The 24911-nt window shown below is 33.4% G+C and overlaps 1 protein-coding gene across 2 annotated transcripts in view; it reads left to right on the top strand.

Moving 5' to 3' along the window:
• The first annotated feature begins 2403 nt into the window (after positions 1-2403).
• Positions 2404-24911, top strand: part of LOC118179412 (uncharacterized) — a 52222-nt gene continuing 29714 nt past the window's right edge. Inside the window, exon 1 of one of the 2 annotated variants that reach the window (XM_085823897.1) lies at positions 2404-2474. The gene's annotated coding sequence lies outside the window, so the exon portion shown is untranslated. Of the gene's footprint in view, positions 2475-14086; positions 14181-24911 lie in introns of those variants that run through there. The other variant, XM_035348581.2, reaches the window with a different exon arrangement.

Genomic DNA, 24911 nt, shown 5'->3' on the forward strand with positions numbered 1-24911 from the left:
GCTGAATCCCTTTTCAAATTTCTAGCACCAAATACTATCGTCCTGTATTATTTTTAAAGTAATTAAGTAAATGAAGACCTGAATGTATATACGTATGTTCTTCGCATCGTGAAAGACGACGGTATCCAAAGCCATGGAATTTTCAATAACGTAGTACTCCACTCGAATATGTGCATCTGGAAGCCCGAATTTTGAATTTTAGAATTTTTTTTTTACAATTTATTTCATGTTTCTTAAAACTTTAATGCATTTTTATTAAACAGGATTTAAAAGCGAGCATGGCAACACTATTAGAAATTAAACACTTTTATCTCCGGTGGGCTAGACTGTTGCCATTTGCAGAAATGTAAGAAGCTTATCTTTAAATTTTAATTAACAAACTCAGCTCTGTGAAAGCAGTATGTTGCAGCGGCCGGAAATAAAATACTTTCAACTTCGATGCGCTAGAGAATTGCGATTCAATTTTAATATTCTAGTTAAATTAAAATTGCTTGGAACTTACTAGGACTGTGGAGCGACTATTTGCTAAGTTCTACTGGATCAGTAACAGCTGAAGATGAAACCTTTTTTATTCACTCAAGAACAATTAACAGAGGGCCCTTCTCGTGTTTACAAATACCTCAACAACACTTTTGACGGTAACTCAAAAAGAGAAAGTAAAATTAAAACTAAGTTGAATAAATGAACCGAAGTTTCACACAGCTATTTAACTTGCATTTGGCTCTTGACTGATACTACTGACTTAGATGATCCGACAATTAATATGCAGGGTCGTAAAATAGCAAGCTGTAACTAGTAGCGAAACAAACAGAACACGCTTTAACTGAAGTAACTCAGACCTCAGCTTAAATAGTAGCTTTCTAGTTTGTTTTGCATAATACGCGAAATGAAATTTCATTCAGGCAAGAAAGCGTGGGATGGAAAATGAGAGATTAAAGGAAAGGCTGTTTCCAAAATAAAATTGACTGCAATGAAAGTAAAATAAAATTCCACAGAGTAAAGCCTAAGATACTTTCAGATTTAATCTGGAGGTTTTTTGAGTGTTAAATTAAGCGATTTATAAGCAATAAATACAGTTCATAAGAGTATTTTTCTCTACTTTTTAATGTGATTGATTTAAAAAGGATGTATTAAAAATCATGATATGCCTAATTCGAATATTCAGTATTTTTATGGAGTTCACTAGGTAGATTTATTGATATCATTATACACTTTTTCTTTTTTTATGATAACTATTTTAGGCAGCTGTCCGCTCAGAGGGCTAGTTTTTAAAGAACTAATACAACGAATATAAAAATATGGGTAGCAACCTCTGACACTCTATCCGAAATTCTAAAGATGTGCTGATATGACATATTTTATGATTTTGCTGTTGATTTGAAATTTATTTGACGTAAGTGAGAAGAACGTGATATTTAATAAATAAAGTTAACACGCAAAAATTTGATAATGAAAAGACAAAAAACGGGGGTACTTATGTGTTATTCCTCCGCATCCATGAGAGGTGCTTTTTAAATAGCCAAGTAGCGATATTTAGCACCTCTTATGGATAACCGCTTCCTTTATGATTCTGCCGTGAAAACTGGCGATTGGTGAAAGCTGTTTGAATTTCGGCCAGTGGTAGATGGGAAAATGCGTGAATACCGAAAGCATTTTTTAAGTCATCTTGCTAAGAAAACTGAACATTGATATGATGAGCTGAGAAAATACTAAAAAATAGAAAAAGGTATACCAGCTCTTAACTCTACATCGGGAATTCTGAATATATACTTCTATGTTGCTTTCAAGAACTTTGTGACTTCGTTGTTAAATCGTATGCGGTGTAAGAAGAAAACGATTAGGTTAGGGAGGGGAAGCGGGCAGCACTTTTGGGGGCTGGTTAAATTTCACAATAAATCATAATATCTTGTAATCAGAACTAAAATTTTGAATCATTTTTTTTTTTCATATTTTTATCGCACTTTCAATTCGAACCGATTAAAATAAGCCCTGTTTCTAGCGACTGGCAACACTGTCTGTCTAAACTTTTGTCTTGATACAATTCCCCGTGTATTATTTTGTGCTCGCATTGTTCACGAAGAATAATCCGCAAGAATTAATTCTTTCATATAAAGAATAAAGTGCAATATTGTCTAATAACACCTGCAACATCAGTCGTTCAATTCACATTGACTCAATTAGCCTGCTACAATTCATTATTTTTTTTAAGTGCGTGTTGTGATTTGTAATTGTTAAATTACTGAACTTTGTCGAAGAATTGTATGTAAAGCATAAATCGATGATCTGCATGTTCGACTGTTGGTATATAAAGTATTTCTCCCACTTCCCTAGCGTGTCTTTGTGGTGTAACGGTAGCACGCTGGGCCGGTCTTCCAGAGGTCCGTGGTTCGATTCCCGGCGAAGGCGGTTGCTTATTTTTCATCTCTTTGGCTTCCAAAAAATCCTAATGACTCTACAAGTATACATACAACCGTGTGAGTATTACAATTTTTATTTTTGTTTACCTGCTAGTTACAAGTTATTATGCGGTCAATTTTATAAGTAATAACCAAAATCTTTGTACCTGTACTAATTTGGTTAGGATACAGTGGTAATTCAATATATGAAATATCTAAATAGTGAATATTATAATCTGAGTTTTATGCCCAATTACATATTCATTTTTTGATAAAAATAACGGGTTAGTAAATTAATTAATTACGTAATTTAAACCAATAAATTTGTTAATAGTTACGTTACTCACATATCTGTAATTTTGGACCTCCTAGTTTGTACCATCAATACAATTATTAATGGACAATCAACGTTAAGTATTCATTTCTTTGCAGCTAGGGAGGCGGCGACTTTGGCCTACGCCATTGACGATGCTTAATAATAAAGATAGCCCACCAGCGGCCGAACGGTAAAAGCCGCTGAACACTGGTAGTTTGGTCCGGGGTTCGAGTCCTAGCGAACGGTCTGCCTACATGGTCGTTTTCTTGGTTTTCCTCGTGTTAAACGTGGATAAGAACCTTTAAGAAGTCCTCCACGGGGCATTCTTCCCTTCCCGTGTAATGCCTAACAGCCGAGCACATAATAATTGAATTGAACATTAAAAAAAAAAAAAAAAAATTGAAAGGTTTCAGACATTAACGGTCACCCAAAAGAGTTTGTAAACGTTTCTTTAACTTCTCCTTGAGCTCTCAGTTTGCTGTTACATTCATCACTGCTAACCCCCCCCTTTTTTTTTTTTTTTTGTCTTTTTAGCTTTATCATCATTTTAGCTTCATCTTTTTAGTTTTATCTTCAAAAGAATCCCTTTCTTCTCAGTTATGCCATGAACAATTCAACAGCTAAATTACAAAATTTTAAAAACAGCGTAGCAATATACGTTTAGAATTTCCGTTGAAGCGTTAAGTGTTAGCATAAAATTTCGGTTTTTTTCAGTCTTTTTTGAGTTTATGATATCAATGTTCACTTTTCTTACTAAGATGGCTTTACAAATCTTTCTTTTATCTTTTTATTATTAACGCTTTTTGTGTTTACTTTAATTATTAAATATCACGTTCTTGGCGCTTACATAAACACGTTCTTGGCATATTAAATATCACGCTCTTCGCATATAAAACTTAATTTACAGCAAAATTACAAATTATTTAAAAACGGCACAAATTTTATAAATTTCCAATAGATAATCTTGCGCCCTGGAGGTTTTTTTTTTTTTTTTTTTTTTTTTTTTCCCAGTACAGTTAAACTTTTTTTTTATAGAGTACCTGTTTTCAGTACCACTGCTCACTTTGAAGTCGCTGAGTTTGTTAATCAAAAATTATACAAATTTTTGATATACATAGTTTTGAAGTTTTACAAAATAGAAAATAGGTTGTAAAACAAATTCGAAATTCAAAATTCGGGCTTCCAGGTGCCCAGGTTTGGTTATGCAATATTCGATGGGTCTAGGTACCGATGTTTTTTCACAATGCGAAAAACAGGCAAGCGTCCATGCAGATTCTTCATTATTTAATTTCTTTAACTATAATACAGAGCGATAATATTTGTTGGCAACAATTTGAAAAGTCATTGTTTATAGTGATTCAACGCAAAATGCCACTTCGAGACTTTCACCCTTTTCAGGTCTAACGTGCCTTTTGGGTTAATAAGTAATGAAGCTGAAAAGAGAAAACAAAACCGGTTAGCTGGAGCGAGCGCAAAAGCAGATTGGTAGATGCGAGCTCAACGAGAGCTTAAATGCCTAAAACCCTTTTGGACGACTGTTAAAATATGAAATCTTTTGGGATTTTTTTTCCTCTTTAAGCTGAATAAAATGTAATTTTATTGTTAATTTGTTTTGAAATTTTCATTAATTTGAATTGCTATATTTACTCGCACATTTGTCTACTTCGCGTATTTTCCTCCGTTCGGCAAGGTACGCGTACCACCAGTTGATAATCGCTGATGTAGAGTATCCTATGTCGTGCTTTTTTATAAATACAGTATATATTTCACCCACTGAATTTGTATTTCAGTATTAAACAGTGCTCTAACAACCAAAATTTTTTTTTTTTTTTTTTAAAGATCGGATGAATTGTTTTCCTTTTATTTGTTATTGGAAAAGTTTGTGTGGTATACATTCAAGGATCTGGAATGGATTTATGGCCAGTAGGATGTATCAAATGCTTAATGTACAGAATCACTGCTGATTGATTAGAATCCTCATTCGAATTGTCCTTCATGATTATCCACGATGATTTGCATCAGCGTTTCAGATTTTTGCTGTTGCTCCAGCGGTTTGTAGATTCGCTTCAGCAATTTGATTGATTTCCGTGAATGTTATTGTAAAGTTAAGCATATATAATATCAGTTCCATCTTTTTAAGGACAAAATTGTAATAGTACTGAATAATAACACTTTGCGAGTTTGTATTATAAATAATGAAGAATTTTTATGTACATAGGCATGTATAAAACAATGAAGAATCTGTAAGTATGTATGTAGACATGCATTAAATAGAGAAGAATCTGTATGTACGTAGGCATGCATTAAATAATGAAGTAAGTATACATTTCGACATATATTGAATAATGATTAATTTGTATGTATGCATGCAGGCATGTATTGAATAATGAAAAATTTGTAAGTATGTACGCATGTATTAAATAATGAAGAATCTGTATACACTCTTTTGCAAAAAAATCGAAGGACCGTGAAGGAAGTGGTTGTTTTTGATGAAATTGAATATGTGTATAGCTCATACACAGGTAATAAAATGATTAAAAAATCAAGGTTATAGTACCTGTTCACGGCTCACAATCACCCATTGAGTGATCAAATTAGTAGTTGGTCGAACGGCCCCTGGTGGCAATGCATGCTTGAATTCGTCTAGGCAAGGAGTGGTAGAAGTTCTTAATGTCATCCTGCAACACATTCTGCCGGGCATTCATCAGTTGTGGTTCCAGATCTGCGATAATTTGTGGTGCCCGAATCTGGCGGCCCCAGACATGTTCGATTGGTGAAAGGTCTCGTGATCTTGTTGGCCAAGGAAAGAGTATCAACCGCACGGGTACAGTCCAGAGATGTGCATGCGGTATGTGGCCTGGCATTATCTTGTTGGAAAATGGCCCCAGGATGATGTGCCATGAAGGGTAATGCAACCGGCCGCAGGATGGTATCAACATATCGTTGAGCTGTTACAGATGTACGGAGGATGACTAAAGATGACCTGCTGTCATAAGAAATAGCGTCCTACACCATCTCAGCAGGGGTTATGGCTGTATGCCTTTGTAAAACAAAGGCTGATTAGGACCGCTGGCCCCGTCCTCTCCAGACACGAAAACGGTGGTCATCTGCTTCAAGAGTGAAGCGGAATTCATCGCTTAACACTATACGATGCCAGTCTGATGGCAGCCATGATGATCGGCAGCGACACCACTCCAGACGACTCCGCCGATGTTGTGGGGTCAAAGGCAAACGTCTTAAAGGCCTCTGTGAGCGTAAACCCACCTCAGACGAGCGCCGTGAGATAGTGGGCGGTACCACGGGAGGTATAAACGTGGTTGTAGTGCGTTGAATAGTCGACAATGATACCGTTGGGGCGGTTCGGGCTTGGTGAACAATATTCCTGTCTTACCGAGTATTTGTACTCCTTGACTTTCAAGAGCCTTTATTTCGTCGGCAATTTCCTTATAGCAACACTTGCTGCCAATATCTTTGCACATCAGTGTCTGTACACTGCAGGTGGTGCCCTATTGCTCGGTATGACCACCCAGCTTCAAGCAACCCTACAATGCGACCACGTTCGAAGTCGTTTAGTTGTCTGTAAGGTCTTCGATATCGTCGTTATGGCATCTTTAGTTGTTTCTTTACTGAATTACAATGGCAGCAACAAAAAAATATAAATTTCCCCCCTCTGTTAGTGGTTTTATACTTTGCGAACTGCGCACTAGGCATGCGCGCTATGATCTCAATTCCTGCTCATTTGTCTTGAAACTTTGATCATTTGCATGTTCGATCAAGATGCTTTTGCATACTAAATTTCGTCACGATCGCAAAAGTCCTTTTTGGTGCTTCGTTTTTTTTGCAAAAGACTGTATATGTATAGGCATGTTTCTTCCTCTCACTGTGGAAAAACGGCCCACGTAGAACTTCCCAATTTTGAATGCACGTAATTCTCCAACGAATAATGACCAAAATTGTCCTGACTGTTTAATTTTAATTTAAAATTCCTGAAGCCCAAATTTTTAACTTCAGATTTTAAAAAAATATTTATTTGTATAAACTAAATGAAATTTTCATAAGCAAACTCAGCGCTTTAAAAGATATGTATTGTCATTCGGCATAGCCTAAGATATTTGACAATCAGTGACATACAGATAACAGACAGAGCAATTGAAAGGAAATGGGCTGCCATTGCTCAAAATAAAATATTTTTATCTTCTACGTCCCAGTGTGTTGCCATTCGGGAAAGTATAAGGCATTTATTTTTTTCTTTTATATTTAACTTTTTTTTAAATTTAACTTTCCTTTCAAATTTAACAAAGACAGCTGTTTAGAAGCAATAAGTAATTGCTCTATCTGTAATTATTAAAACAATTACACATATTTTTTTTTCTTTTGAACAATAACTGTTTTAACACCCCGTAGTGTTACATGATTTGTTAAATAACCTGTATCGTGACATGAAGCCGTTTGCAAGTTTTTCAGTACATTCATTTCTGTGACTGCATAAAGTAAGGAATATAATTTTTAGAACGTTTGTTGTCTTAAAATTTGTTGTGTTGTTTTAGAACGTTTGTTGAGTCATTTAAAAAGTATTGTCATGAAAGCCAAACCTTCCCTACATTAATTTTCTTTCGAGATGGTGAGAAGTGTGGAATTCGTAGATTCAGACATTTTATTAAACTAGCCGCTTGTGCTGCCTGCCGCCTAAAATAATTATCACATGTTATTGAAAAAGATATCATGGTCTTAATGAGTCCAGCTAGTGGCACTTCATAAAAACATTTTACGCATCTCGTGACTTAAATGCATATTTATGTCTTTGTACGAAATAAAGAAATCGTTTAAAATTTCAGATTTCAGATTTTAGCAAAATATCCATTTTGACCATTCCAGAATCCTTTTTGACTATTCTTTTTTGCGTCATATCTGTACTGACGAACAGAATAAAGGACTCTTTTTTCCAAAATGAATTGTAAAATATATTTAAAATGAATTTTTTTTCTGATGTCTGTATGTACGTGCGTATCCCGCATAACTTAAAAAATAAAATAAAATTAAATAAATAAATAAATAAAAGATTACAGTACAACTTTGAAATTTTATATCTGGGACTGCTATACTATCTAAATGTGCACCTCTCTTTTTTACTTCAATCGCCAGTATACCAAAAGTATTTTTTCTGACGTCTGTTCTTACGTACGTATCTCGCATAACTAGAAAAAGACGTTACAGTAAAAAGTTGAAATTTTGTACTTGAGACTTCTATAACATCTAGTCATGCCCTTCCGTTTTTTATTTCAATCGGCAGTACCAAATATATACATATCCAAACCCCTTACCTCTCTTAAAAGTCCTTACCCAGCCTTTATTTTCGCATTGTTTGGCCTTAGTCATATACTTCCAAAATGTTTGCCTAAGTCATATATTTTTAATTACATAAGTGTTTTAAATGACAAAACCATTCATGTTTTGACTATTTTAAATTAAAAAAATTTAATTTCGTACTAATAACGAAATCTGACTTTTAATGCTGTCTTCCGTCTATTATAGGCTACAGTTGCCTTCCAAGCGTGTCCCAAACGTGTTCTATTGATGAGAGGTCTGGTAATATATCAGGGAGAAAGAGGGAAAAAAAAGAGGGAATATATAAGGTATTTCTCCCGCCTTCATAGCATGCCTTCGTGGTGTAATAGTCAGCTCGCTCGGCCCTTATTCGTGAGGTCCGTGGTTCCAGTTCCGGCGAGGGTAATGCTCATTTTTCACGATTCCCGCTTCAAAAAAATCCAAATGACTACAGTAGGCGTTTTAATGGACGTCGGCAGCATATACCAGATTCGGTCAGTCGTCTCCGAATGGTTTCCCTCGATACCAACGGATGTCTGGAAGGTGGTAAATGACGCCCAATCCATGCCAGCGACGTTGTTGAAGCTGAAGTGTCCGCTCTAATGACTGCTCGATCCTTGAGCTCATTTATGTTTCTGGGCGGTCTGACCCTCTGTGACTGTAGACTATCCTTTCCATGATACATTGTCGCTAGCACCAAGCAACTACCATATCGCTCCGACTGAGGTGGCGGCCGATACGCATATTAGACCAACCTGCTTCACTGAGGTCCCTTTTTCAAAGTCGTATTGCCGCTGGTTATGTCTCAGAGGCATCTGTAGTCACAATACCGTCCATGCCATGGAGGTAAGAAAGGATACTTCCTACCTCCATGGTTTCATTCAAGTCGAAAGATTCGTTTGAATCGCCCTCCTGCACGAGCAATCATGCTTTTAAACTCTCCCAGCTGTGCATCTGATATATGCATAGCGCGCTTACCCCTGTTTCATTTTCGTCGAAATTTAAATCATTTGCATATCTCTTACCAGACTACATTTCTGCCGAGTTGCGTGATTGTGGCTCTATTTCTTCTGAGTGCATATGTTTTTTTTTTTTTTTTTTTTTTTTTTTTTTTTGTGTGTGTGTGTGTGTGTGTGTGTGTGTGTGTGTGTATGTGTGACAGAGTGTAATTTCGTTTTTATTGTAACTTCTCTTCTCTGTTCCCTCATCGAAATGTAAATCACTTACACAGCGTTTAATTCGAAGGTTTCGGACTGTAGAACAGAACGTGTTTCAGTCTTTCGAGGCCACGTTACATTTCTCAGGTTTTGGTAGCTCTTATAAGATTGCAGTTCATCAACTTTGCGTTATTGCTACCGACATTAAAACTGCTACGCCGGTGAGAAATTCTGACCCAACTTAAAATTTAAAATCAGTTGTGTAATCTTTGAGTACTAGACTTAGTTAACTTTCAAACTGATTGTGACTTTTAAGATGCATCGTAACAAAGGGCGCTGATTTGTAAGCACGAGACGTGCATTTAATGTCCAAATTCTGATTTAATAAAAAGGATGTTTTAAACCTTTTCAAGACTCTGTTGTTACTTCAGACCAAGCGATGATGCGCACCAAGTCTGTTTGATACTATTACTAACAAAGGACACTCTAGGTTCATCAGATGTCCGGCTTTAACTGGGATTGTCCCGGTTTCATGACATGCTCCCTGCGTCCCGGCAAGTTTGTCATTCTGTTCATATTCTTTGGTAGAAATTTTAAAAGTGTCGAATAGACAAGAAGAAAAATAATGCAGCGTCTGGTAAAACGGCTATTTAGCAACTTAAACATACCGTTATACTTAGTATACAGTTTAAATAACTTTGTCCTTTTCATGTTGTCTAGGTGTTTTCTTTCGAGATGACGACAGATGTCTTTCTTACATTCAGCTATAGGAAAACATTTTTGGTGGAATACGATCTTTTCAATAATCAATTTCGATAAACAACAGCGAATTAAAATAGTCTGCAATTGAAGCTTCAGGAGAAAACAATAATTGAATTATCGTAAAATAATACAATCGGCATGGATCAAATTCTTGATCAGAAAGGCTTTTGGTTAGCTAATGATGAAATTTAGAAAAATAAAGGTTGTGAAAAATAAGAGAGAAACTTTTTCAGTCATATAATAAAGGTAAAAATATGATGCGGACTACACATGACTTTTTTCTACATACTATTATATATTATACACATTTTTGCTGAGCTTCATTTAAATTTATTTTCTTGAATTATACTAACTAAATTAATAGTTCTCTCCAGAAAAGTTGAAAATGACATAAAAAATGCAAATTTCAGAATTAAATATCCCGATTAAATTTTGTAGTACGGAAGACAAACTTCTTATAATTTTATTTTTTCATAATGAGTATAAAGCTTTCCCATATATAAGTATGGGAATCGGGAGACTGTATTCAAAGTTAAATTTCGTTACTTGTCCAATTTTTTTAAATTTGACATTTCCGAAAAAGGAATATTTATGCCATTTAAAACATTTAAGTTATTGGAAGTATAAGACTACGACCAAAGATTCCGAAAATAAAGGTCGGATAAAAGCTATTGAGGAGGGTAGGAGGTGGTCGGGTATATATATATATATATATATGTAATAAAAGCAAAGTCAGAAGTAACTGAAGAGCAGGAGGAGGACTTTGGATGGCGCAGAAGTGCAGATCCATAATGACTAGGAAATTGGAGGCGAATGCAGATTAAATCTTCAGTTTTATTTTCAGAAACATGTTGCTGCTACACACAAGTCGACACATTAAATGTGCCTGTTCCAAAGGGCTTACATGTTTGATAGATTTGCAGCAAAAAAGAAGAAGCAGACAGACTACAGTTCAGCTAAGGCAAAGCGTAGAAAGCAAGTGCGTAATGTTCAGGATGAAATCTCAAGTCAGACTGAGTTAGTTTTGGATTTCAAAGCATTTTGATTGGGCAGTTAATATTGCTGTAAAATTACTATTGGCTGGTTAATTTTTAGTTCCATTTACATCATCATAATTACGTAAAAATCATATGACGTAGAAAAGTCTCGAAATGACGCAGTGCAGAGAGTGACTATTTTTGGAATAGAGAAAGGAAATTAATTTACGCTGCTAATTTAATCTTTTACATATTCCCTATTTTTCTTACATATTCCCCCCCCCCTTCAAGAAGAAAAAGGTGTAGCGACGTTCATGTTATGAAGTATTTTTATCTGTAATATGTACCTTTCAGATTAAAAGAAAAGAATTTAATCATATAATACAGGTTAAATATATCATATAATACAGGTACGAACTGCGCGAAATTTATGGAAATTTAATATATGAGTCTGTTTAAAGTGGATTTGCCGAAATAGCTGGATGTGTGTACTAGGAGAAAGCTATGGGGTCTTCTATTTTGTGTAAAATAAGAAAATTGTAAAATGTAGTAATAAAAGTAAAACCATAATTTCAATCATGCACTTGCAAATGATAAAGCATTACTTATAAATTTGTAAATTAATGTGGCGTAAAATTTCAAGATTTATGACCATTCGTAATAACTAATGGGTATATGAAATTTTCATAATTGTGATATTGTGTGTAAAAATTTTTGGAAATCCTTCCCTGAAGTATCAAAATTGCGATGTGAAACTTCCAGAAACAAGAAATTTCTACAAATTGGACTCAAATCTTCAAAGGACTCTTAAAATTATTTTTGAACTCAAAATGTTACGTATTATAATTTTATTGTTCAAAAGCTGATATTATATTTTGTATGTTTCAAAATTATATATCTCATGTTTTGCTACTCTAAAGTTATTTCTCTCAAAAAGGCTTCTCTATGGCTCTGCCTTTTCTCTTTTTTGAAACGGGGGAATGTGTAATACGAAAGCAAACTTCTAAATTTAATTCACTATAACCTCTTTTATTTTTTGTTTCATTTGGGAACTTCATCTATCTGTCCTAAAAATAGCGCTGTAAGTCTAAACTGCGTCATTCAAATTAATCATGCGATCTTACGTAACCCTTAATGCCAATCACCAAATTGTAAACCAAAACTAAAAACTGAAACTTTTGACTCCCTCCCTTTTTTTTATGAACTGATGCGTCACTTTTGCTTGTGCTTTTCCCTTGGCCAGACGCCTTTCTGCAATCACGTGTGTGCTGCTACATTCGCTTCTATGGCAATAATATCAAAATTGTAAATGTTCTTTAATAAGAGTGCCAAGTGAATTGTGGCCACAAAATGAGAATTTTAATAAATAAGAGGAATTTAATCCAGCTCGACTGCTTCTTCCTCAAAATGGATGAACGCTTTAAGCATCAAGTATCTACGTAATCAGCATTTCTGCGCATAGTGCTTCCGAAATTTGTGCTATCATTACATATATATATATAGACAAAAAGTGAGAAATGTAGAACTAATTTTACACAAAGACGTAAAATCAGTGAAATTCAATACCAATAAATTTCAAAATATCCTATAGATATACCAAATAAGAATAATAAAAATGCGAAACTAAAAGTTATAAAACCTGAAAAATATAAAAGAAGAGGAATTCAATCAAATCAGATGTAATGTTATCAACGGGGAGATATGTTAGACTCAATTACAGACCTCCTTCCATTTAAAAAAACACTGCGTTCTGTATCCAAAATTAGTTGTTGAACTAAAGTATTTAATTATAAAAGTTCATCTGAAAATTTTGTCCTTTCCAACCAGGGTATAAATTCCAATGTCAAATCAAGCAAAAGAATTAAATTAGAAATTTCTTACTCAATTTAAAATTGAAATAAAATTTTCTACTTTTTTGAAATTTTGAAATTTACTGGTATTGAATTTCACTGCTTTTGAGTTTTTGTATAAAACTGGTTCTAAAATTTCTTACTTTTTGTCTATGTTGATCAATTTTCAGCAGCATACTGCGCGGAAATACTGGAAATAATTATGTCTTTAAATAAACAAAAATTGTGACTGCAATCTGTTTTGAAAACACGAGTCCTTTATTCTGTCCTGACGTACAGACATCAAGCAAGGAAAAAGCCGTCCAAACTAATCCGGTAGCGGTCAAATGGATATCTTCTTTAAAATATTATACCTGAAACTTTTCGCAGTTACAATACTTCCTATAGCTCGTACAATGAAGTAAAACATATTTCATTGCCAGATCTTGCCCAGATAATAGAAAGAATACATTCTGAGCGTGCCAGATGCATTTGCAGCAGTTGAAAAATATTCTCAATAACGAATATCATATGATCCGAAGAACGAGACAGAACAAGTGAATCAACCTAAAAATTTTACAAAGCTGCAAAATTAACAAAAAACTAAACTGCAGTGAATTTTTCGATGTCATTAAAAATAACAAGGGGGAATTTTTAAAGGAAGTTCCCATTAGTGATAAATACTAATGACTTCTTAATAATAAGAGATGTTCTTTCAACTCACTGTTATCATATAGGTTGTGAATATTTTTTCAAAATTGTCCCTGTTTAAGTCAAATCCCTTATAGTAAGCCTATCTGTGCTGAAACTTCTGCTTGGTTTTTATGTCACCTATATAGAGCGGATACTGGAAATAAGGTATCTCCCAAAAATGCAACAACAGAACAATGCTTTCCAATTTACGCATCTTTCCCAACAAACGAGACTGCCACCTATCATTCAATCTTTTTCTTAATGATCAATCTCCCTAAAGCGGAAAAAATGATAAGCATCAGTAAAGATGAGCTAGAAGAAAATCAACACTTATATTTCTGGACAAAATCAAATAAAAACACGAGCGATGTGAATGAAAATTGATTGGGAAAAAGAGAAAAGAATAATAAAATAAAAATTTCTGTCCACTCTTGTTTCTTATCCAATGTCTGTAGTTGAATGAAATTATTGCTTATTTACATACGAGAGTAATCGAGCGACACGTGACTGACTTCATTGGCTTTTCGGAACCTGAATGGGCTTTGTTTCGGATGCGTCGATGACCGACTTCCGAGGGGTTGCGTGACCCCGATATTGAGAACTCTAGAGAACAGCTTTTCCTTCCTATAAATAGGGCTACTTCTGGTCAAATCTAGCTTTCGTTTATGTTGATACCAAAGGATAGCCTTTCCAGTAGAAAGAGGAAAATAGTGGCCCTTGAAAAGGTAAGAAAACATTGATCTTTCAAAAGTTCGACTATGAATAATTAAAGTTCGAATAATCAACTAATAAATAATTCATATTAAGAATATATATTTAAATAATATTAAAAAAAATAAAATTAGCAGAAAATTTTAATTTTTGTCAAACTTACGCAAACCTATTACAGAAATTTAAATTTTCTCCTAAATTTATTTGCGTAATTTTCAAAATAATTTATCTCTGTTATTAATTAATGAAGAATCTGTGGGAATGTATGAATGTATTCATGTGTTTAAAATGAATGTGGCCAGCAACATCACTTAAACGCTGAATCATAAAGATAAATTTACAGCCTTCCGGATTTCTGGATAAACGTGCTTAAGTTTCGGTAGTGCATCTGACAAAAAGCAATATTTTTTTTAGCCCATGAGGAGATTAGTTTCTTAAATAAGTTGGCCTGTAGCACCGGATAAAGCTTCCAATTTGTCTGAGGTCTCAAGAAAATAGGTCAGCAAAATTCATACCGAGATATCGAATAGTTCCTGAAAAATTTCCCGAAATAGAAATTTCAAAGACTGTACAGTTCTACAAATTCAAGTGAGAGCGGCAAGCGATGAAAGAAAATAACGATTGCAAGTCAAGAATGAAGAAAAACGAGTTATACTGTGTCGGAACGGCAACATTAGAATATTCTGAAGACTTGATATAAAAATCTTAAAATAGTTTAATTTATTTTTCAGCCAAAGGAGATTTATCCCAGAAGGGCTATTAGTCTGAAAACGGAATTTTGTGTTGAATCACTGTAAAAATCTGAATCACTTTTCAAATTGGTGCCACCAAATGTTAGAACCCTGCATTATATTTAAAGAAATGAATAATGAAGAATCTGCATAAATGTATGTATGTTTCTGTCATTATGATAAAACAACGGTACCTAGAGTATCAAATTTTGAATAACGTAATCCTCCACTGAATCTGGGAGCCCTAATTTAGAATTTGTTTTATTATCGATTTCATATTTTGTAACACTTTAACGAATGTTTGATTAACAAACTCGACGATTTCAAAGCGAGCAATGGCAAAACTTGGAGAATAATAAAGCGGTAAATTCTATCGTGTACAACAGTAAAGTAGGCTTGAGATTACACAAATCAGAATTAATGCAATTTGATAAGAATTAAAAAAAAAAAAAAAAAAAAAAAAAAAAAAAAAAAAAAACACCTCGTTTCACTTTTAGGCACAGTTTTCTAAATTTCATAAAGATAATTCTTTATAACTATAAGGTAAGTTTCAATATTTATGACAAGCGACAGAGGATCACACTTGTTTTCGGACACTTGCGTTCTTTAGTTTTATTTGCAAATATCAGTTATTGAATTTTAGGAAAAGGACTCTTCTTTTCTTTCGCATATACTATTGATCATCTATTTTGAAACTTACTTGCTTTGAAAGAAATTATTCGAAAGGGTTTTGTTAAAAATTTATTTATTTAAAATGTTCTAAAAATAACCCATGTAAGTACACACTTTGAATAAACAGTTTATATTTACTAAAAGATCAAAATAACGGAACATTCAGTATTTCATTGGATATCCTTTGGCTAAGATCAAACTTCTCATGTGTTTAACATGGATTTAACAAATGTTTTGGTGTAAGAATACAGTATTTGCATGAATTAAAGCAAACTGAGGAATTTGGGAAAACTAGAATGGCACATCAGATTTCCAGACATGGCAGAGTGATTGAATATGAGCCTTTCTGTTGTTTAGTTTACTTAGAGCCTGACAAGAATGTAGATAATAAGAAATAAAAAAAGAACGAGATCCTTGTTGTTTTCGGTCCCTCTATTTAGAAAAATAGAGAGAAAAAGAAAAAATGTTCGAAAGAATTCAGATCTTAACATCGCACCAGAAGATTTGTGAAGTTTTCTATGTTGCTACTGAACATCGCATATTTCTAGTCTGGCTCTTGGACTCATTCTTGCTTTTTTTTTTTTTTTTTTTTTTTTTAGCTTTATTGTTACGAATCGCTTTTTCCGTATTTGTACCACATAAAATTCAAGAATTCCGTATTTGTACCACATAAAATAATAATTTTCTTTTAAACAGGATATACTTAGAATTCCCAACATAGCGCTACAAGTTGCCGTACATTTTTTTATATTCGCTATATTATTTCTTTGAAAACTAGCCGTTGAAGCGGCCCACAGCTTAAATGAGTCATAAAAAGAAAAAAGTATAAAATAATTTGAATGAGTCCAACTAGTGTTATTTCCTAAAATTATTTTATATTTCTAATTAGTCATGGCATGATTTAAATGCATCAATCAGATTAAAAAGTAGAAAAACAAATGTTTTTAAGAACTGTATTTATTTCTTTTTAATCAACAGTTTGCTATTCAGTGAAAATTAACCATACTCTTACTGAATGGCAACACGTTGCTCACGGAGAAAATAAATATTTTATCTGAGGCAGTGGTTACACATTACTTTCAAACAGCCGAATTTGTGGATAAAAGTTGAAAGATAAATATCCTGTATTTTGCTGAATGGCGGCAGTCTTCCGAAGGAGAGATAAAAATGTTACATTTCGAACGGTGTTTCCACTTCTCGCTTTAATCACTGAGGTTGTTAAATTAATATTCGTTAAATATGTACAAAATATGATCTAAATCATAAAGAAATTTGAAATTCAAAATTCAGGCACCCATGTCCGGGTGGAGAACTACGTGTATTAAAAATTCGTTTACTGTAAGTGCTGTCGTTTTCTCACTGTGTGAAGAATATACATAAACTTTTGATAACTTTTGATAAACTACTTTTTGATAAACTACTTTTTGATTCCTTTTCTAAAATAACACATGAGCAGAACCTGACTAAGGGGCAGTTGCCTCTGGCCCCCACATCAGAGGAGGCCCCCAAATCGAATAGAAAGTTTATTTTACGTTTCCTTTAATGAAAATTTTTTAAGCAAAATATTACTACAGTATAAAATCCGTCAGTTTCATGTTAGCTTCTTCATTAATCTATCGTATGATCACAAAAAAAAAAAAAAAAAAAAAAAGAAAAAAAAAATCTATATATTTCGTAAATCCATGGCTTTCTAAGGCGGAATTAAGTTAAAGTTTCGCAATTACGATGGACGACAAATTTGGTAAATCAAAAGCCTCTATGTTTACATATCACAAAATGCGATAATGTTTACAAAAATACGGGCTTCTGATTGGCTTAATTGAGCCATCGTAATTGCGAAAATTTAGCTGAATTTCGCCATAATGTCAGCAAGGATATGAATTTTTCGCAGCAATCAATCAGAAAACTGCATTTCAGAAACTTGTTATATATCTATAACGAGGTGGAAAATTTAAATACCTCCATAAAGTTCTGTTCTGTACTACTAAAGTAGCGAAGCAGAGGGAAGCCCCCAAAGAAGTTTTTGCTCCGGGCTCCAATTAACTAAATCGGGCCCTGCACACGGGGAAAACATTTGGTGGCAACAATTTGAAAAGTAATTCGGGCACAAAAGTGATATGGACAAAAAATCAGTTTCGAGACTAATAGTAACTTTTAATATTAATAAAAAAAATTCTGATGCGGCCACCACATGACTTCCTTGTATGGCCATTAAATTGTATACATTTTTTGCTTCATTTCATTTAAATTTATTTCCTCGAATCATTCTAACTTCATTAACCGAGTCTTCAACGCAAGTTGAAAATGACGTCAAAAACTGCGAATTGTGAAACTAAATATTCCAGTTAATTTTTGTTATACGGGAGTCAAACTTTTTATTTATTTATTTTAATTTTATTTTCATAAAGAAAACTTTTCCAAATATTGTAAAGATAGGGAGCGAGAGAACGCATTAAATTTTAGATTTCGTATATAGTTATTTTTTTTTCTAAGCGTGGCATTGTCAAAACATGAATGTTTTTGTCATTTCAAACACTTCTATAATTGGAAGTATATGAGTATATATATCTATATATATACTGCTGATTGTAATAAAAAAAGGGAGATGAATAACTAAACGCTACAGAGTCTCACACACAACGTACGTACAAACCTCACGAAAAGGAGGTCTCTTTCGAATTCTTTTAAAACCCCTTTTAAAATCTATTTTCGAAAAAAAAAAAGGTCCTTTAATATGTCCTTACGTACAGACATCATGCAAGAGAATCATCCAAATGGGTTCAGGAGTAGTCAAAATAGATATTTCTGTTAAAATATAATACTCGAAATATTTCACAGTCACAATACTTCCTTTACTTTATAAGGTATTTTTCCCGCCTTCTTAGCGTGCATTTGTGGTGTAGTGGTTCTGCACGCTGGGCCGGTATTCCAGAGGTGCGTGGTTCAAATTCCGGCGAAGCGTTTGCTAATTTTTCATCTTGCCTGCTTCCAAAAAAATATCTAATGTCTCTACAACTTCGTTGAAAAGAAGTAAGAAGGACGAAATCACTGTATTAAAATTTAAAGTACCGTATCCATTCTTCTTGTTCGTGACTCTTGACAGGCTTAAAAATCAAGCATCGCAACAAGACATCATGAGATGCCTAAAAACAGGCATTTCTCCTCGTTATTTCTTATGAAAGTAGAGAATTTTTACTTCAGTTCACGTACCAATTAAAAACAATTCCTCATATCTTCCTCATATGTAATGCCAAAAAATGTGACATTTTGTTTTCAGATCGTTAAAATTGGTGTATATATGTGGCCCTTTGTTGTTTATACTTAAGAAGATATGATAACGGCACTGACCCATTTCTTTGAAGACATGAAATTCCATGCAGCTTTATTCTATTTTCTTCTCAACAGCCTCTAAATCACTACTTAAAAGGAATGTCTTATCGAGCGGCAACTTCACATGCATTGTAATTTCTCATCAGTAATTGACTTTAGGGCAAACGTACGTAGCATTCAACAAAACTGAATGATCTTCAAGATAACTGACATCATGAGGGCAACATTTCAAATTTAGGACATGGTAAAATATACCTCAGGCGGAAGCTTTGACCTTCCCTTTCAAGTTCATACCTCAGAGACAATGCTCACGAAAATTCTTTCGCATTAAATCCATCGTGAAAAGAATCTTTACTGCGTGTTAGAAATATTTTTATCGAATTACATGTTGTATACTTTAAATTCGAGGTTTAGGAAGTTAAAAATAAATTCTGAAATTAAAATAAATAAATAAAACAATAAGGGAATTTGCAACTGCTCCAAAAGATATCTAAATTAAAACGTTTTTACCCTATTAAAAGTTTTTTTTTTTTTTTTTTTTTAGTCCAAAGGGATTTGAATCCCGAAGGACTATTAGTTTCGTTTTGGCATTTTGCGTCGGACTCATAAATGTCGGTTCACTTTTCAAACTGTTGCCACAAAATGTTAGAGTCCTGCATTATATTTGAAGAAATTAAATAATGAAAAATCTGCATAAATGTATGTATATTTCTCGTATTGTGATAAAACAACGGTACATAGAGTCATCGAATTTTGAATAACGTAATCCTCCAACGAATATGAGCATGTGGAAGATCAAATTTGAAATTTGAAATTTGTTTTATGATCGATTTCCTATTTTTTAAAACTTTGACGAATTTTTGATTAACAAACTCAAGGATTTCAAAGCGAGCAATGGCAACGTTAATGCAGAAAAAACATTTTTATCTCCGGCGCGTGAATTTTTGTATCGGAAATTCTAAAGATATGCTCATTTTAAAACTATTTTGCGATATTCCTGTTGAATTGAATTTTATGGTTTAAGTACGAAGAACATGATGTTTAACAAATAAAGATAACGCACAAAACGTTAAAAAAACGTAATTTAATTTGGACGTAATTTAAAATTTGAAACATTTCAGATTTTTTTTTTTTCCCCTTTATTCGAGTACACAGTTTTCCTTTAGACAGCGTAGTAATATCGCATTTTTTCGCGTATTTTTTCTTCTAGCTTTTTAACGCTAAGTTCGGAAAACTTTAAAAATATTCGCGCAGTTTTCCCCTTCTTCAATTATACATAGTTTTTCCCTCTGTAGGCTAGCTTATTGGTAAATAGCATTCCCTTCATTAATTTTATTTTTATTCAATGTGTTTAATTTTTTTATTAATTATGTGTTCTGATATTAGGCACTACACGGAAAGAGAGAGTTGCCCCAAATGTATTTATTTGTATTTGCATATTTTGTTATAAGAGCATTTTATCTATTTTATTTTGCCTTGCATTAATTAGCTAAAACGTATTTTGTATAGATTCTTCGTTAAGCCACGATTATCGTGACGGATGTTCTCACACTTCAGAAAGTATCTAAACATGTGATTTCGCCTTACTTCTATTATTTACGTTCCAGCTAGTTGTAGCTTTATTCCCAGATGATGTGTTCCATCTTTCAAAATTCTGTCTTTTATTCGCCCCCCCCTTCTCCTTCGTTCCTTGGATGTCCTTGGGAACCGGCCATGACTCATTCATGCTATGTGCCCCTGGGACTTTATTAAGAAATTGAACCAGCTCAATTTACGTCACATATCCGTCAAATATTGTAATATTAATATTACTACGTATTCTTATTGGAATATAGAGGATTTTTTTTTTCAAACAAATAATTTTGAGATAGTTACCAGAAGTTTATCCTTGACTCTTTTTCATTTGTTATGTTCTTACTGTAACCATGATCTTCGATAATTAAATTACTGCCATAACTTTCCCTTCTTGGTTTTAGGTTGATCAAATCAGTTAAAAAAAGAAAAAAATATTTGCGAGGAAATGAGGTATATGTGGATATATGTGCAATATTATATTCGTCTGTTTAATTTAATGAACAAACTCAGCGATTTAAGAGAAATGTGTTGCCACAGCCCGAGTTAAAATATTTTTGTCTTCCATGCGGCAGTGTGTTATTGTTCGGCAAAGAAGATGGCATTTAATTATTTTGCTTTAATCCGCTCTAGTCTGAATTAAGAGACAATGTTTTAAGAAAGTTAAAATAGCCTTTCATTGAACTTCAGAAATTAACAGAACGGTGGAGTAATGGAAGTTAAGCTGCAAGACAAAACTCTGCCGTTTGCAAGTATTTCATATAATATAAAACTGAAAGATTAAATTCAAGTAATGTAGTCTGAGACTATTCATAAAATAAGCTACTTAAGCTGGCTGAAGTAATTAATGGCGCCTGTTTAAAGTTGGCTAGCACAATAGATGAAGTCGGTATAAACTTTGGCAGAGCTGGCGATACTACGTAACTGCAATGCAAGGCTGTAGAAGCTCTCACACTAAGATATTCGAAATTTCGGTTTAAATATTCAACAACAAATTTGCGTGTTGGTGAGGACTACGGTAGGAAGTAGCAATAATGATTGAAATCATAATAAGAAGTTAGTTAGCAGAAACTCCTGCAACAGGGATTCATTCGTCAAATTCAAATGATAACGAACTATCGTTCACCACATTTTAGTTCGCCCACTACCTGTGCAGTAATTAGGTTTTTATTGAAGTAGTAAACATTAAAAATGTATAAAGCCCTTGAGGGGATTCCGATTCCAGACCTCTCTATTGTTACCCGGATATGCTACCAATTACACCATGGCCACACGCGGTAAGAAAGAAGAAAATATCTTACAATTTGAAAGCGATTCTGAACCATAGAAAAGTGAGAAAATTTTGAATAATGTCCGAAAAAAATAAATAAGGGGAGAAAAAACTAGAGATAGATACAAATGGGCAAAATCGATAAAACAATCATTTTGCTTTCATTCGTAACATGGAAAATAAAGAACGATAGTTTTCTACAATAGTGGCTGTATTTCATCAATTGAAAAACTGTTTCTTAGAAGTTAACCACAGAAAGAAACTTTACATAATTTACCCAGCAAAAATTGGATAAATTATCTTTATTCGCTTCCCGAGAGTTTGCTCTAAAATATGTAGCAGATGTCGCTTAATGTGATCACCATTAATGTTATCATTTGGATACTGTTATCGATTTGCCTAAGTCCAACCTCTTTGTATAAGGAAACATGAAAAATGCAACGCTTATTGATATCAACAATTAGATTAATATGATAAAAATATTACAGAATAAATAATTTTTAAACTGAAGTAAAGTTGACAAATAAGGGCAAAATAGAGTAAAACAATTTGCCAGGTGACAGAAAAAAATCGCCAAGTAAGAGATTAAGTCACCAAACAGCTAGGTATCGATTTTAAATCAACCATTTAAAATTAGGGGGAAAAAAACGCAACCTCAGTTTGGTGTAGATTTTGATTAACTCCATCTGTTTTGAAGGCACTGGTCACTCTTCCTCAAAAACACATATACACACGTACTCAAAAAAAAAAAAAAAAAAAAAAAAAAAAGAACTACCTGCAGAGATTTCCTTTGTTTTTTCTCGCTGCTTGGGGAGAAAATATTTACTTTGGACTTTTGGGCCTAACATTTTATTTTCCCATTTACATATAAAATTTTAAAAGAATAAAATTCTTTCCAAAGAGAATTCCAAAGTTCTCTTTGGTGTATTCTTTTATAGTGGCATGTTGGTGAAATTATTTCCAGAAACGTTATGAACCGTTTATAAATGAAATTTTCCATTAAAGGCATTCATAACAATTCATAAATAAATTTTTCCTTTCTCTAACGAAAATGCTGTCAAAGTAATTATTTATATGCTTTGGGCTATTTATGTGTTTGACAATTTATGAAAGCCATCATTCTATAGGACATTTAAGCATTTTGTAGAATGACAAAAATTGACCGATAGTGTATGAAACGATTAACATTTCATACATTTCCTAAATATTCCATAGAAAACTAAACGACAAACCGGCAGAGTATGAAATATATTTCGGATTAATTTCGAATATCCGTATTCTTAATACATTCATACATTTAATATATTCATTCCATAATTTTATACATGTCTATACATTGTTTTCTTTAATACGAGAGGCATATATTTTGTTTTGCAGAACTTCTTTGCTTCCTTAATGTATTTTGAATAAAAGTTTTTGAATGCCACACTTTTACCGTTATTCCTTGGTGAGAAATAAAGGAAGTATTGTAATCACGAAAATTTCGGTTATCAGATTTCATCGAAAATATCCATTTTGACCATGTTCTTTTTAGTCGTGACATCTGTAGCTACAGAATATAGAATTCTTTGTTCCAAAACGGATTTTAAAATAGATTCAGCATTGAATTTTTTTTTTTTTTTCGTGACGTCTCTAAACACGAGTATATATCTCGCATAATGCAAAAACGATTAGCCGTAGAACGTTCAAATTTTGTACAGGGTTTGTTGTAATATCTAGTCGTGCACCTCTTTTCTTACTGTAATTGGTAGTACCAAAAGTATATATATATAATATATATATATAGAGAGAAAGAGATACACACACACTTTCTTACCCAGCTTAAAAATCATTACTCGGCTTTTATTTTTGCAATCGTTGGTTATACCTCCAATTACAGAAGTGTTTGAAATGATGATAATATTCATTTTTTGATAATGATAACATAGTAATAATTTTATCAAATTTAAGTACCGTAATAATTTTGGGCAAATACCGAAGTCTAACTTTTAATGCGGCCTTCCAGTTCCTATACTTATATTTGGGAAATTTTTAATACTCTATATGAAAAAAAAAAATACAAGTCATGTTTAACTTGGCTTGAGTTATTGGTTATTTAAGTTAGAACCATTCAAAGAAGCAAATTTAAATGAAGTGCAGCAAAAATTGTTTGTAATTTAACAGGTTGTACAAGGAAGTCATGTGACGTTCACATTAGATGTTTTTTTACAGAATAACATTTGTGTTATTGAGAAATGTATGCCTTTTACATAATGACCTTTTTTAATACTTTGCCTAAATAGCATTTGCTATTCTATAGAATATCTACATACTATATACAATGCCTAGGAAATGTATATAATAATTATTATATCTTTACATTGTCGAAAAGCGCTGGGCATGTCACCAGCATTTCACTAATTTTCCTGCTGGTGACGTAAAAAGTCTAGGTATTCTATTGAATGTCGGGTTTCATACATTTCCGGTAAAATTTATATTAAAATACCAACATTCTGTTGCTAGCTTGAAAGGCACTGTCTCATCGTTTAATGTTATCATTCAATCAATGTTATCAAAATAGCCGTGGACAAAAGGGATCACATTAAGCGGCGCCTTTTATACCATGAAAGTTCAGGAGGATTATACTCCAGATATTGCTAAGAGGAAATAGCAAACCGAATATCTGACCATCAATGTTTTTCAAACCACTGAGTTGCCATATTTAAAATCATGTATCAAAATGGCATATCCAAATACCTATCATTTCTGCTCGAAGCTCAACGGCAGGAAGAAATTTTACACCATTTACCTGATAGAAACTGGAAAAATTCGTCTTTATTCTTTGGAGATAGTTTTACAAACCACTGATTGGGTATATTTGTTCTAAAGTGGACAGCAATGACATGTATCATAATGGCTAGACCCAAACACGAAAAAGGCACTAGTGTGTGAAAAATTATGATGCAGAGAAAATTCACAGAAGTTTTTTTCCATTCACTGTATAGAAAAGGTCTAAACCATAACACATGAAGGAATCCTAGGGAATTACAGAACCGCAAATCTTTCATAGATATTGGCAAACATTTTCTAGTGGCAAGGCTAAAGCTTTCGCCGCGCCACTGCATCCTGGATTTTTCCGCGTGGGACGGTCTCTGAACTTGCCACGCCTCTTGATATACAAACAGTAACGA

The sequence above is a fragment of the Stegodyphus dumicola genome, chromosome 9 (assembly GCF_044657685.1).
Source record: "Stegodyphus dumicola isolate Sdum_Otavi_A_Nest chromosome 9, ASM4465768v1".
Classification (NCBI taxonomy): Eukaryota; Metazoa; Arthropoda; class Arachnida; order Araneae; family Eresidae; genus Stegodyphus; species Stegodyphus dumicola.